Source organism: Vulpes vulpes, chromosome 10 (assembly GCF_048418805.1).
Source record: "Vulpes vulpes isolate BD-2025 chromosome 10, VulVul3, whole genome shotgun sequence".
Taxonomy (NCBI): Eukaryota; Metazoa; Chordata; class Mammalia; order Carnivora; family Canidae; genus Vulpes; species Vulpes vulpes.
Window position 1 is genome coordinate 20,260,353 of NC_132789.1, and position 14,634 is coordinate 20,274,986.

Consider the following 14,634-nt stretch of genomic DNA (forward strand, 5'->3'; position numbering starts at 1 on the left):
AACTGACGTGTATTCTCACACATTCTATCTGAAATTTTGCCCATAAGAATTGTTTGCATTTACTTCAGACCATCCCACTCCATTTTTGTCCAGCATATCCCTAGTTATAATCTTGAGAACAGCATATCAGATTAGTCATGATTAATAAATACAGAAAAACTTGGAATTTAATCAAATGGCTTCTCATTCAAAGATCTCCTTTTTTTTACCCATAATAACCATAATTTATGTCTGCAACAGAAGAATATGGTAATATTAAAACCCTAATTATCTCAGAATTCATTATACGCATATGATACCCTACTTGCAATCGTGTGAACGCTATACACATTGAATAAAAACCATACTTCAGATTTTGAATTTGAATCTTTCCCCAGGCTGATAGTATGTAGCACAGTCCTCTCCCCCAATGCCAGGGAGTAGCAGTGAGCCACAGCTCCTGGCCCGTAATGCCATCACAAGAGTAAACAACTGACACACTGACAACCATTCTTATGCCGCATGGCCAATCTCTTTCACTTTCAGTACAGTATTCAATAAATTACATGAGACAATCAACATTATTAAAGGATTTTATCCAACTATAGACTAACGTAAGTGGTCTGGGCACATTTAAGTTGGGCTAAAACTAAGCTATAGTGGTCAGTAGGTTAGGTGTACAAGTGCGTTTCAACTTATGACATTTTTAATTTATGATGGGTTAATCAGGATATAACCCCATCATAAATCAAGGAAGTCTGTCTCGAAATTTTGATTTCAGAGTCAAATAAATAAGCTAAGCATGCTTATTTGAAATGTATTGTTACTTGTTATAATCATTCACTGATTAGTGAGTTTATTTCAATGTATAATTATTACAAAATTCAAATATACTGTATTTAATAGAATGCATTCCAGAATATGAATTCATTTCAACTACGTCATCTTATTCCAATCTGGTGGGCTACAAAGAAAGATAATGTCATTATGAATACCTTGTTATCTCAAAATAAACTTAAGAGTAAGAGGTGCTTTATTTCTTTTGCTGTATTCAAAGAGGTCAATCTATTTTTAAGTTAAATCAATAAGTCTCCATTGTGTGCTTAGAGTAAGACCACGAGCATTTAGCTCATAAGTAAAGTGTTAAAAGAAACCACAATGTTATCATTAAGAATTTGACTTAGAAATTCTTCTGGTTTCCTAACATTCTTGCTAAGTACTCTGGAACGGACAATAATCTGCACTATTGTAAAATGAATGGAACAAGTTGGAGGATGGTGAAAGTCTGAGGAGACTGAGGAAAACCTATTATTATTCCAAAATATATAGCAACTTTAAAAGATACGGTAATTATTATTCTGTTGATACTTCTATTGTGCTGGATATTTATACTTATAGGAGATAATTGTGTGTGTGTGTGTGTGTGTGTGTTTGTGAGAGAGAGAGAAAGGGGGGGGAGAGAAATTACGAATGCTCTAAATATTTTGAAGCAGCATAAATGAGATCCACCTTCCCGTTACCCTTTCTGCCAACTTGAAAACGCCATTTCATAATATCTGAATCAATGAAGAAATCACAAGCTAGGAACATCTATAATTTAGGGGCAATGCTAATTTTCTTTTTTGAGTGTAGATCTTTAAAATGAGCTTTTTTGCCCCTGCTCTAAAATCTGTAAAATGCATTTACCTAAGGTAGACTATCCCTGAAAGTATTATATGAAAATTTTTAGCTAAGGGGGGCTTTTTATTTTGATAAGTCTCTGAAGCCAAGAAGTTGAGTTTCCTCTGTTATAAGTGATAACATTTATAATCAACTAATACCTAATTCAAACAAAAATCTTTGTGAAGTTTGTTTCTAACCTGAAGAGGTTCTAACGTGTCTCTCTTTTTTTTTTTAATTTTTATTTATTTATGATAGTCACACAGAGACAGAGAGAGAGGCAGAGACACAAGCAGGCTCCATGCACCGGGAGCCCGACGTGGGACTCAATCCCCAGTCTCCAGGATCGCGCGCTGGGCCAAAGGCAGGCGCTAAACCGCTGCGCCACCCAGGGATCCCTCTAATCTGTCTCTTATTAATAGCATTGGGTTCCTGTGTTCATAGGATCTGTATGACTACCCAGATAGAAGTCTGTGATAGAGATGGGTTTCCTACGGCATCATAATTTTACAGTAAGTCTGTAACAGAGTAAACATGTTTATCCTTGTGAATATTGATTTTTTTCACATCATAGATTATTTTCAAAATTGATAATTATAACAGCATGTTTTATTATATTTAAGTATGCGTTTATCTATTAACTGAATCATTAAAGTAAGATTCTTTACTTCAAATTATTCTAAAATAGAATTTTATTCATGAATTTTCATAGTTCCTTAAAGATATCATTAAGTAAGGAAGTCAATTATTCTTCTAATGTAAATTTCAAGCATGACAGGTAAAATGTTCTAGAAAAAGCTTGCCATGCAAAATTGTTTTGAATACTATGGCTAGAGCATTTGCCCACGCATGAAATAGAGATATAACTTCAATACTTTCAGGTCAAATCACAGCATCAGGAAAAGGTTGAATATAAATTAAGGATAAAATCCAATATATTTGGGTGGGACTACATTTTCTTCTTGAGAAATCATAGAAGGACACATTAATTATACTTGGTATGAAATTTCTCAAGTAAAACAGAAAATCCTGACTTTGCTAAGGACACACATAACCAAAGCACTGGCTTATTCTATGTTTTATTTTAAACTTTTGGAAATAATTTTGATTAAGGGATTAAATGGCATTGTGCCTATTCTGAAGGATATATGACAGAGAAAGGATTTTATGAGGGACCAGGCATGTAAGAATATTCATTCTTCAAAAAAACAAACAAAAAAAGCAAAACAAAACAAAACAAAACAAAGATTCATTCTTTAACATGTTCAATGCAGACTTCTTGAGGGTAAAGTGTGCACCACCCAGTGCCAGTCACTGGGCTACTGACCAAATAAGAGCTCATTTTGGAACTCCCCAATTAGTGAAAGGGAAGGACATGTGGATACGTAAATTAGCCTGACAACACTAAGATTTGTTGAGCATGCATGATGTACCAGGAAATGTGCTAAATCCTTTACAATGATTATTTATTTTAATCCTTATAGTATCCCCGAGAGAGGGACTGTTGCTTATTGCAGTAAAATTGAGATTAAGATATGAAACTCGCTCAAGGTTTCACAGCCAGAGAGGTGTACCAGAGATGATAGATCGTATTAGAAGGATATGAAACAAATGTTATAGGAGAGGCCAGGGTAATAATAAGTGCCTGTGGGAGTCAATGAAAGTGTCCTACCTCACAGATAGAAAATTTGAACTAGATCTTAAAGAGAGAATACGAGGTTTGCTAGTAGTGAAGGCAGATAAGGGGAATGTTTCCATCTAGTAAGATTTTCTAGAAGTATAGCCTTCTGGTCTTCATTTTATCATTTATAATATGTGATAGTGGAATAATCTGATTTCTAAGTTTTTTTGAGTTCTGGAATTTTAGGATGATGTTTTGTTTACTCTACATAAAAATAAAAGAGACTTCTGAGTAAATGCTGAAACATCTGAGACTTTGGACAATATATCACTGACCCTCCAGAAAGAAGAAAGATTTCTTTTATCCTGCACATGGATAAAACATCATCTGTTTTCTTCAAAGATAGCTAGTTACATGTGGAACTTCTCCTCCCTTAAAAGAGATGGGAGAAAGTACGATATGACATATGGGGGGACAGCCTAGCCAGTCTGTAGTAGCTGATAATTAGGGTTCTGTATTCCATAAACCCAACTGCTTCTGGTTAGGGCTCTCTTATCTTTTTTTCTAGTTACTTTAGGAAAACTTAATGTTTTAGACCTCAAAGGATTTCCTTTTGTTGTATGAGAAAAGCCAGGATATTCCTGGCCCCTAGAGAGGTGTTGCACAGTGCTGGGGGGTGACAGCCACTTAAACTCCCAGGAAAAGCCAATGGAGATGGGAAGATAGCAAAGGAAACACATACAAAATGGCCTTGATTGTACATAGTTTCTGAGAAGGGGAAACTGGACAGTCAAAATGTAATACTTCTTTTTTTCATAGTCAGCATCAGTGACTTTAACTGAAACAAAAATGATTTTAAAATATTGCTAGCCAAGTGTGTTTCACTCATTCATTTGAAGCCCTATGATCTTCCTAGAGAAAATAATCATGTAACTGAAGACACACACAATATTCTGATATAATTTTTAAAAGTTATCCTATGGAACTATACTCAACATACCCATGTGTTTTCATATACCAATAATTGAATTTGTGGTTTGAAATGACAAACCACATGTCATGCTGTCTTACTTCTACTATATGAAGCAGTTTATTTCATCTATAAAAAACAAGCAGTGAGAAATATTCAGGAAACTCTTTTACAAATTTAAAGAAATAAAAATATTTATTATATTGTCACATTGTCATTTAAATGCTCAAATTTTCAGAGAAGAGTGACAAAATTGTCTTCTTACCCATAAACCCTGTCCTTTATGATTTCTGTACTATATTACGATATTTTTCTTCTAAAATTAGGATATAGGAGGGAAAGAAAAGATGAATAAGCAATACATTTATTAGTATTTAGTAACATGTAATACAAGGAATCCAGAATGACGATCAAAAATCACAAAAGGAAGAGTCAGCCACAGGTTTCTGGTGAGTTATTCAAGTGAGTGCAGTGCTCCCACAATCATCTCCGTCCAGGTTGAACTGTTGCGTAGGGCAATTAATTCCATTTCCCACTTTTAGTTTTTCTTATGTTAAATTTAGAAGGCAGCCTGCCAGCTATGATTAAGATTTTCTCAGAAAATAGTTTCTAGAACCTAATACAAGACTGTTAAACCACTGCGTAAGCATAATGGTTTAGATCAGTTGTATGCAACTTCCATGTGCACATTTCCCAAAGCAAGCTTATGAAAGCACACATTTCCAGGTACCCATACCATCCAAGGTGTCTGATTTGGTAAGATCTAGAGTAAAACCTCGGAAGTGAAATTTTCATCAAGCGTCCCAAGAGGATTCTGACACAGATTTGTGTTTAGAATACCGTTTGGGAAATTGTTTTGGAGCAGAATGAAGAACAAAGTATATTTTTATATGTAAGCACAATGGGAAGGAAACAAGGAATTTAAAACGTGAAGGAGGAAAAGGGGACTCTCGTATTGTACATAGTTAAAAGTCTGTGATTCTCAGATAATCATAACTTTTCCATATGTTACCAGCATGATAGCCTCCAAAGCTTATGCTGTCTTCACTATACCAAATGAAGCTTAAGGAGTGAGTGAGACGGGGAAAAAAGAAATTATTTAAGCAATAGCTCAGGGAGAAGCTAACGAGTTTTTGTTAGCTTCCAAAAAGGCAAGTGCCCATAGTATGGTCAGGAATAAGAAACGGGGGGTGGGGGGGGGCGAAAATAGACAAGAAAAAAGCAAAAGAATGTAATTGTTCGTGTGACCCATTGTGTGCATGTGTACACACACGTACCACAACATGCCACCTACCACAACATACCACTTACCACAGCACACTACAACCCTTCACCACCTGGAAGCTGATGGCTACAGTACAGTCATTATGTGCATTATGTCATGCTCCCAGAGGTTTTCCTAAATCCAGTGTTATGTACTTTCTCTTTAACACTTTGCACACATAATGCCAACAAATCCAGCTCCTTAGGAAGTGCTCACCTTGATATTCTGAATATTTTATACAAAAAATACTTTTATTTATTTTTTTAAGACACTTTTATTTTGACCAAAGTTTCCATTTATATTCACATGGTGAATTACATGTTGAGCTACTTAGCCAATGATCATGAGTCAATTATGGTTTATGGAAATTCACTTGGAATTGTCTATCTGAGAATTATGAAACTTTAAAAATTGTCACTTCCAATTGCCTGAATTTAGAATGGGGAAAACTGAGGCTTCTGCTGTTCTACTTCTCTTCTATTCTTCTTTTGAACTTGTAAACCTCTTCTTTGTAGAAATTTATTAACAAGTACCGTTATATAATGCTTTCTCCAATAAATGAGAAATACACACACATACACTCACACACACCTTTTCATTTCTATTATCCATGGCAAAATTTTATCTTGGGTAGTATACTTACTTCCTGGTATCCTCTTTCCCCACATCCTCCTCTCTGCACTCTTATCTAGTAGTAGGTGTTAGAATATTGCTACTTGATGATTAATATTTTCAATGAAAGAGATTAAAGTTGGAAATCTTGCAGAGCTTTTGTATTTATATTTCTATTCTGAGATTTTGGAAATAGACACAAATTCTCAAGTTTCATTTGAAAAACGTTTTAATCATGGAATAAAGACAAGTGTATCTGAGATTATGGTCTTACTATTCAGTAATAAGAATACTCTTAACTATCTGATGGATGAAAACTAGTATTCTAACTCAACATATTTATAGTACAGAGTTTTACTTATTTCTTTACTGATCGCTATGCCAAATCCTGAACTCTGTTCCAGTTGTTTTACTGTGTAATGACTCTTAACCTTTCTACTAATTGGACTGGCTCATATGCTTTTTAGCCTGTCTTCCCTCAGATCCTCATAGCACACTTTTGGAAGCCTGACACTAACAGAGGTCATGTAAAATATGTTAGGTAACTGGTGGTGATATAATCCTGCATAGCCAAACTGAACAATACGTAGAAAAAATGGAATTTAACTTCAATTACCATTTATGAAAATCTGGTTCATTGATGTTTACTTATAAAATACCTCCTCCAAATCCTTTAGTCTGAATATGGACAATCACCTTTTTACACCTTTAAATAGATTCTTCCTATCTGGATAGCTCACACCTAATTCTGATTAAAAAAATTATCCATCTGTGAATTCTACAGGTGTAACTTTTAATACTTACCCTTTATTATTTAATACTTACCCTATATTATTTCCAGCAGTCTCCTCCCTGCTCCCAACGTGTCAGAAACAAGTAATTTAGTTGCTATGACTTTTCCATTTGTCTAAAGGCAAACCTATCAACCCCTATAAACATGTGTGTTTTATCTTGCTCCCTGTTTGGTATACCATGGATATGTGGGAGAATCAAGATTAGACTTTTGTTGATCTGACTTCTTGATAATAAGGTGTTAGGAAAGCAATAAATGTATTGGAAAAAGAACTTTAAATCATATTTAAGCTTACTAAAGCCTTTCAATAGAACATATTTAATTCTGGTAGTAATAAAATGGATGGGATTTCATTGTAAAGCAGAGCAGAATTCAGCATATACTGTGTCAGCTTTACATGACAGATTATTAATAAACTGCCACTGTTACCACTCGATGCCAGTCTTTGGTGTTGGCATTTTTTTAAACTTGAAACTCAAATGTATTTTTTTAATCTTATTAAAAGATTAGATGTATTTTTTAATCTTATTTTTAAAAGATGTATTTTTTAATCTTATTTTATGAACCAGTTTCTTCTTTTCAATACATTTTTTTCTCTTCTCTGTAGAATTATTGTGTGATTCAATTAATGGTTCCAATTTCATTATACTTATATGTTCTAAAAAACCCTAAGGCATTGTATAACTTCACATAGATCAACTTTAGTTATTTGTTTGTTTGTTTGTTTGTTTTCATTTGATGAAGGTGAAGACAAGGCAGAGTAAGAATTAAGAAAGAGGATGTACTTTCAACTTGGTACCTAACAAAAATGAGCCATTTGGTAGAATTCATTTTCTCAACTAACTTTCCCCAGTATGTTTGCCTTTTTCTCTCTTTTCTTCTCCTATCCCTGTTCTAGATACACTTTTTTAAAAGATTTTATTCATTTATTCATGAGAGACACAAGAGAGAGAGAGAGAGGCAGAGACACAGGCAGAGGGAGAAGCAGGCTCCATGCAGGGAGCCCAACTTGGGACTCTATCCCGGGTCTCCAGGATCACGCCCTGGGCTGAAGGCGGCACTAAACCACTGAACCACCCAGGGACCCCCGATACACATTTTATATTGTCCATTAATTCAACAAAACACTTAAATATTTGTATGAAATAGTCATTTTGCTAGTGTTGGAAAAATAATAAGTAGTGGGCAAAGCCTACAGGAAATAGACAGTTCAAGAGAGCTTATAGGGTCTAAGGTTATCCTTTAGATACAAAAGGGCCATTTTGTATCTAAAATTTTTTATGCTTTACAACTCCTTGTCACTCCATCAAAACTTTAGCTATCTATCAGAGAGAAGTTAAGAGTTACTTTAAAATAAGTTGCAATCAGTGGGTTAAAGGACATAGCATCTGATGATGGGGTAAAAAGTGTGTATAATGTCAGAGAGGGCAAAATGAATAGCAAAACATGCAGGTGATGCGCTGAGTTTTATCTAAGTAGTATATATTATCCTCATTGTCTTAATTGGACGGGTAATGTCAAACCTTTGGACAAAGCTGAAAAAGATTCATACCTAGTAAGGTATGCACTGGTATTTACTGGAAATAAAAGAAATAGAGACTAGAAGAACAATAAAAAATGATCAATCAATGAAACTAAGAGCTGGTTTTTCAAAAAGATAAAACAGGCGTGTCTGGCTGGCTCCATCAGTAAAGCATATGACTATTAATCTTGGGGTCATGAGTTTGAGTCCCACATTGGACATACATATTACATACATAAATAAACATATATATATCAGGGCACCTGGGTAGTATAGTCAGTTAAGCCTTTGACTCTTGGTTTCAGCTCAGGTCATGATCTCAAGGTCATGAGTGCAGAGCCTGCTTGAGATTCTCTCTCCTCCCACCTGTGTGCTCTCTCTCTCTCTCTTTCTCTCTCAAAACAAATCTTTAAAATGTACGTGTATTTTTGAAAGATAAAACTCTCAAACCTTTAGCTACACTAAACAAGACAAAAAGATTTCAATAAATAAAATTAGAAACTAAAGGAGCCATTACAACTGACACTACAGGAATGCATATGATCAGAAAATAACTGCCATATACAATTATATGCCACCAAATTTGATAACCTAGAAGAAATGAATACATTTCTAGAAGCATAAAACCTACCAAGAATGAATCAAAAAGAATAAATAATATGAATAGGCACCAATGTGTTACACATTAATACTCCATAATGAACAGTGGGCACTGGCTCAAATGTCCCATACTGGTTTTTGCCTTTGAGTCATTCTACATGGTGTTCCTTCTGCCTTATAGGGTTTACCACTTCCCAGCAGTGGGTCCTGGGCAAGTTTCTCAGGCTCATTGACCTCAACTATCTCCCATAGAGAATGGGAAACACATTGGTTGTGATGCTTACCTCATAAGGACATCACAAGGATCAGATGATGTGTGAAAGCATTTTACAAACTGCCAAGTCCTCTGCCCATATGAGCTAATAGAATATAAAACAATGGATGCCAAGGAGTTAAGACAGGGAGGGAACTTAGAAGATAGAAATAACTGCTGTGTGGAAATGGTAGACATGATTTTTGCTCAACATTCTGGCAAGAGAAACTTTATAAAAGTACAAATTAATTAATAGAGCAAATTGGGGTAAGGGATAGGGAAGAAGGTAATTGAGAAGGGGAGGCCTGGATGTGTTTGGATCCTCTGAAGTCTAGAGAGAGGAAAGTGTTTGTTATCCAGCAGACAATTCCTGCAAGCAACCTGGAGCAATTTTTGCCTGACCCAGACAGATTCAAATCTGGCCTGTGCCGTTTTGACATTAAGATTCAGTTTCCTCACCTGTAAAGTGGACATAATAATGGTACCAACCTCAGAGCATTGTGGAGATACTTTAATTCATTTTTTTTGTCACTCAAAAAGATTTCTTAATAATACGGCATTGGACTATAACCAAAATATGAAATAAATATACACAAGTTTATATTGATATAAACAAATGAACAAATAGGGGAGAAAAGGCTAATTTTGCTTTAATAGAATTCCAGATAGGGGCACCTGGCTCAGTGGTTGAATAACTGCCTTTGGCTCAGGTCATGATGCTGGGGTCCTGGGATTGAGTTCTGCATCAGGCTCCCCACGGGGAACTGGCTTCTCCCTCTGCATATGTTTCTGTATCTCTCATGAATGAATAAATAAAATCTTAAAAAATAAAAAATAAAAGAATTCCTAATAATAGACTCCTCACTTCAGGAGGTGAAGGAAAATCCTCCCCACCCCCTACCCCAAAGGTGGGGTAGATTTAGAGCACACTTCTAAACAACAGAGTGTAGAGAGAGGGAAACAGTGACTTGGGGCAGCAGACTGGCACACACAACTTTAACTGAGTGACAAAAGTCAGTGATGAAAGTCAGCAGTAATGCTGTGTGAATCTCATGCACCCCCAACTGAGATGGGATGGAAAGGCACAGAAGCACTTCACCACTGTGGTAGTCTTTCCAAAATTCCATATTCCCAGCCTACTCATGACAGAAATATCAGACACACCCAAATTGAGGCTCCTGCAACAAAGTAGCTGACCATGGGATCCCTGGGTGGCGCAGCGGTTTGGCGCCTGCCTTTGGCCCAGGGCGCGATCCTGGAGACCCGGGATCGAATCCCACGTCGGGCTCCCGGTGCATGGAGCCTGCTTCTCCCTCTGCCTGTCTCTGCCTCTCTCTCTCTCTCTGGGTGTGACTATCATAGATAAATAAAAAAATAATTAAAAAAAAAACACAAAATAGCTGACCAACACATCCCTTCAAAACTGTCTATCGAGGTCACGGAAAACAAGAATGAGAAGCTGTCCCGCACAAGGCTGGTTCAACACTTGTAAAACAATCGATGTGATTCATCATATCAGCAAGAGAAAAACCAAGAACCATATGATCCTCTCATTAGATGCAGAGAAAGCATTTGACAAAATACAGCATCCATTCCTGATCAAAACTCTTCAGAGTGTAGGGATAGGGGAACATTCCTCGACATCTTAAGCGCCATCTACGAAAAGCCCACAGCAAATATCATTCTCAATGGGGAAGCACTGGGAGCCTTTTCCCTAAGATCAGGAACAAGACAGGGATGTCCACTCTCACCACTGCTATTCAACATAGTACTGGAAGTCCTCGCCTCAGCAATCAGACAACAAAAAGACATTAAAGGCATTCAAATTGGCAAAGAAGAAGTCAAACTCTCCCTCTTCGCCGATGACATACTCTACATAGAAAACCCAAAAGCCTCCACCCCAAGATTGCGAGAACTCATACAGCAATTTGGTAGCGTGGCAGGATACAAAATCAATGCCCAGAAATCAATGGCATTTCTATACACTAACAATGAGACTGAAGAAAGAGAAATTAAGGAGTCAATCCCATTTACAACTGCACCCAAAAGCATAAGATACCTAGGAATAAACCTAACCAAAGAGGTAAAGGATCTATACCCTAAAAACGATAGAACACTTCTGAAAGAAATTGAGGAAGACACAAAGAGATGGAAAAATATTCCATGCTCATGGATTGGAAGAATTAATATTGTGAAAATGTCCATGCTACCCAGGGCAATTTACACATTTCATGCAATCCCTATCAAAATACCATGGACTTTCTTCAGAGAGTTGGAACAAACCATCTTAAGATTTGTGTGGAATCAGAAAAGACCCCAAATAGCCAGGGGAATATTAAGAAAGAAAACCATAGCTGGGGGCATCACAATGCAAGATTTCAGGTTGTACTACAAAGCTGTGGTCATCAAGACAGTGTGGTACTGGCACAAAAACAGACCCATAGATCAATGGAACCGAATAGAGAATCCAGAAGTGGACCCTCAACTTTATGGTCAACTAATATTCGACAAAGCAGGAAGACTCTCCCTGGAAAAAAGACAGTCTCTTCAATAAATGGTGCTGGGAAAATTGGACATCCAAATACAGAAGAATCAAACTAGACCATTCTCTGATACCATACACAAAGATGAACTCAAAATGGATGAAAGACCTAAATGTGAGACAAGAGTCCATCAAAATCCTAGAGGAGAACACAGGCAACACCATTTTTGAACTTGGCCACAGCAACTTATTGCAAGATACATCCATGAAAGCAAGAGAAACAAAAGCAAAAATGAATTATTGGGACTTCATCAAGATAAGAAGCTTCTGCACAGCAAAAGAAACAGTCCACAAAAGTAAAAGACAACCTACAGAATGGGAAAAGTTATTTGCAAATGACCTCTCAGATAAAGGGCTAGTATCTGAGGTCTATAAAGAGCTTATTAAACTCAACAGCAAAGAAACAATCCAATCATGAAATGGGCAAAAGACATGAACAGAAATCATACAGAGGAAGACATAGATATGACCAACAAGCGCCGCATCACTGGCCATCAGGGAAATATAAAACCAAACCACAATGAGATACCACCTCACACCAGTGAGAATTGGGGAAAAGTCACAAGACAGGAAACAACAAATGTTGGAGAGAATGTGGACAAAGGGGAACCCTCTTACTCCGTCAGTGGGGATGTGAACTGGTGCAGCCACTCTGGAGAACTGTGTGGAGTTTCCTCAAAGAGTTAAAAATAGACCTGCCCTACGACCCAGCAATTGCACTGTTGGGGATTTACCTCAAAGATACAGATGCAGTGAAACGCTGGGACACCTACACCCCAGTGTTTATGGGAGCAACGTCCACAATAGCCAAACTGGGGAAGGAGCTTCGGCGTCCATCAAAAGATGAATGGATAAAGAAACCGTGGTCTGTGTATACTATGGAATATTACTCAGCCTTGAGAAACGACAAAGACCCACCATTTGCTTCGACGTGGATGGACCAGGAGGGTATTATGCTGAGTGAAATAAGTCAATCAGAAAAGGACAAACATTATGTGGTCTCATTCATTTGGGGAATATAAAAAGTAGTGAAAGGGAATAAAGGGAAAAAGAAAAAAAATGAGTGGGAAATATCAGAAAGGGGACAGAACATGAGAGTCTGCTAACTCTGGGAAACGAACAAAGGGTGGTAGAAAGGGAGGTGGGCAGGGGTGGGGGTGACTGGGTGACGGGCAGTGAGGGGGGCACTTGATGGGATGAGCACTGGGTGTTGTTCTATATGTTGGCAAATTTAACACCAATAAAAAATAAAATAAATAAATAAATCATCCTTTTGTTCCAAGGATGGAACACACACACACACACACACACACACACACACACACAAAAGGACAAACATTATATGGTCTCATTAAGTTGGGGAATATGAAAATAGTTAAAGGGCATGAAGGGGAAAGGAGAGAAAATGAGTGGGGAAATATCAGAGAGGGCAAGAGAACATGAGAGACTGCTAACTCTGGGAAACGAAGAAGGGGTGGTGGAAAGGGAGGTGGGTGTGGGGGTTGGGGTGACTGGGTGATGGGACCTGAGGGGGGGCACTTGATGGGATGAACACTGGGTGTTATGCTATATGTTGGCAAATTGAACTCCAATAAAAAGAAATTAAAAAAATAAACAAACGAAACAAAAGAAAAAAAACCAAACAGCAGGTTTCCCTTTTTAATGGCTGAATAATATTCATATATTTTTTCTTTATTCATCTATTTGTTTATGTATAGTATGTTGTTTCCATGTCTTAGCTATTGTAAATAATGCTTCAATAAACATGGAAATACAGAAATCTCTTTCAGAGAGGGATTTTATTTTATTTTGGTTATGTAACCATAGGGTGGTTGCTGGATCATATGGAGTTCTATTTTTAATTTTTTGAGGAACCTCCATCCTCCATATTGCCTTCCATAGTACCCATATTGAATTACATTCCCAACCAACTTGCACAAGGATTCCCTTAACTTCAAATCCTTGCCACCAGCACTTGTTATCACTTATCTTCCTGATAGCCATTCTGACAAGTATGAGGTAACATTCACTGTGATTTTGATTTGCACTTTTGTGATGATCAGTAATGTTAAGGACATTTTCATGTACATATTGGCCATTTGCATATCTTCTTCAGGGAAAACAGTCTATTCAAATCTTTTACCCATTTTAAATCAGATTGTTTTTTGCTGTTGAATTTTCTTATATATTTTAGATGTTAAGTGCTGTTTGCAAATACCGTTTTCCTTGCCATGGGTTGCTTTTCATTTTGTTGTGCAAGAGTATTTTAAGTTGATATTATCTCACTTTTTTTTTGGTTTTATTGCTTATAATTTTGGTGTCATATATAATGCGTCATTGCAAAGACCAATATCAGGGATATTTTTTCCCTGTTTTTTTCTAAAACTCTTACAGTTTTAGGTCTTCATGTAATTGTTAATCACCTGAAACTAACTGGAATTTAAATAAAACCTTTAAGAAAAGATACCCAAAAAACGAAGCTTGTTTTAAGATATATGTTTCAAGAAATTCGTTTAAGGAAAGTGCAAGTGAGGGACGCCTGGGTGGCTCGGCGGTTGAGTGTCTGCCTTCAGCTCAGGGCGTGATCCAGGGTCCCGGAATCGAGTCCCTCATCGGGCTCCCTGCGGGGAGCCTGCTTCTCCCTCTGTCTGTGTCTGTGCCCCTCTCTCTCGCTCTCGAATAAGTAAATGAAATCTTTTTTTAAAAAGGAAAGTGCAAGTGAGAAACACCATTAAATAAATAAATAAATAAATAAATGTTTAATTATGTCAGCACGTTGATGTTATCCATAGTTCTCCACATTTAAATTTTAGCAATAT

The 14,634-nt window shown here is 36.9% G+C and overlaps 2 protein-coding genes across 2 annotated transcripts in view; both read left to right on the plus strand.

Moving 5' to 3' along the window:
- Nucleotides 1–13,599, plus strand: part of LOC140594297 (small G protein signaling modulator 1-like) — an 81,557-nt gene extending 67,958 nt beyond the window's left edge. Inside the window, exon 7 of the mRNA XM_072725232.1 lies at nucleotides 10,709–13,599. The gene's annotated coding sequence lies outside the window, so the exon portion shown is untranslated. The remainder of the gene's footprint in view (nucleotides 1–10,708) is intronic.
- LOC140594293 (piwi-like protein 1) overlaps nucleotides 1–14,634 on the plus strand; it is a 98,379-nt gene that overhangs the window by 41,213 nt on the left and 42,532 nt on the right. Inside the window, exons 3-4 of the mRNA XM_072725211.1 lie at nucleotides 1,197–1,325; nucleotides 1,897–2,150. The gene's annotated coding sequence lies outside the window, so the exon portion shown is untranslated. The remainder of the gene's footprint in view (nucleotides 1–1,196; nucleotides 1,326–1,896; nucleotides 2,151–14,634) is intronic.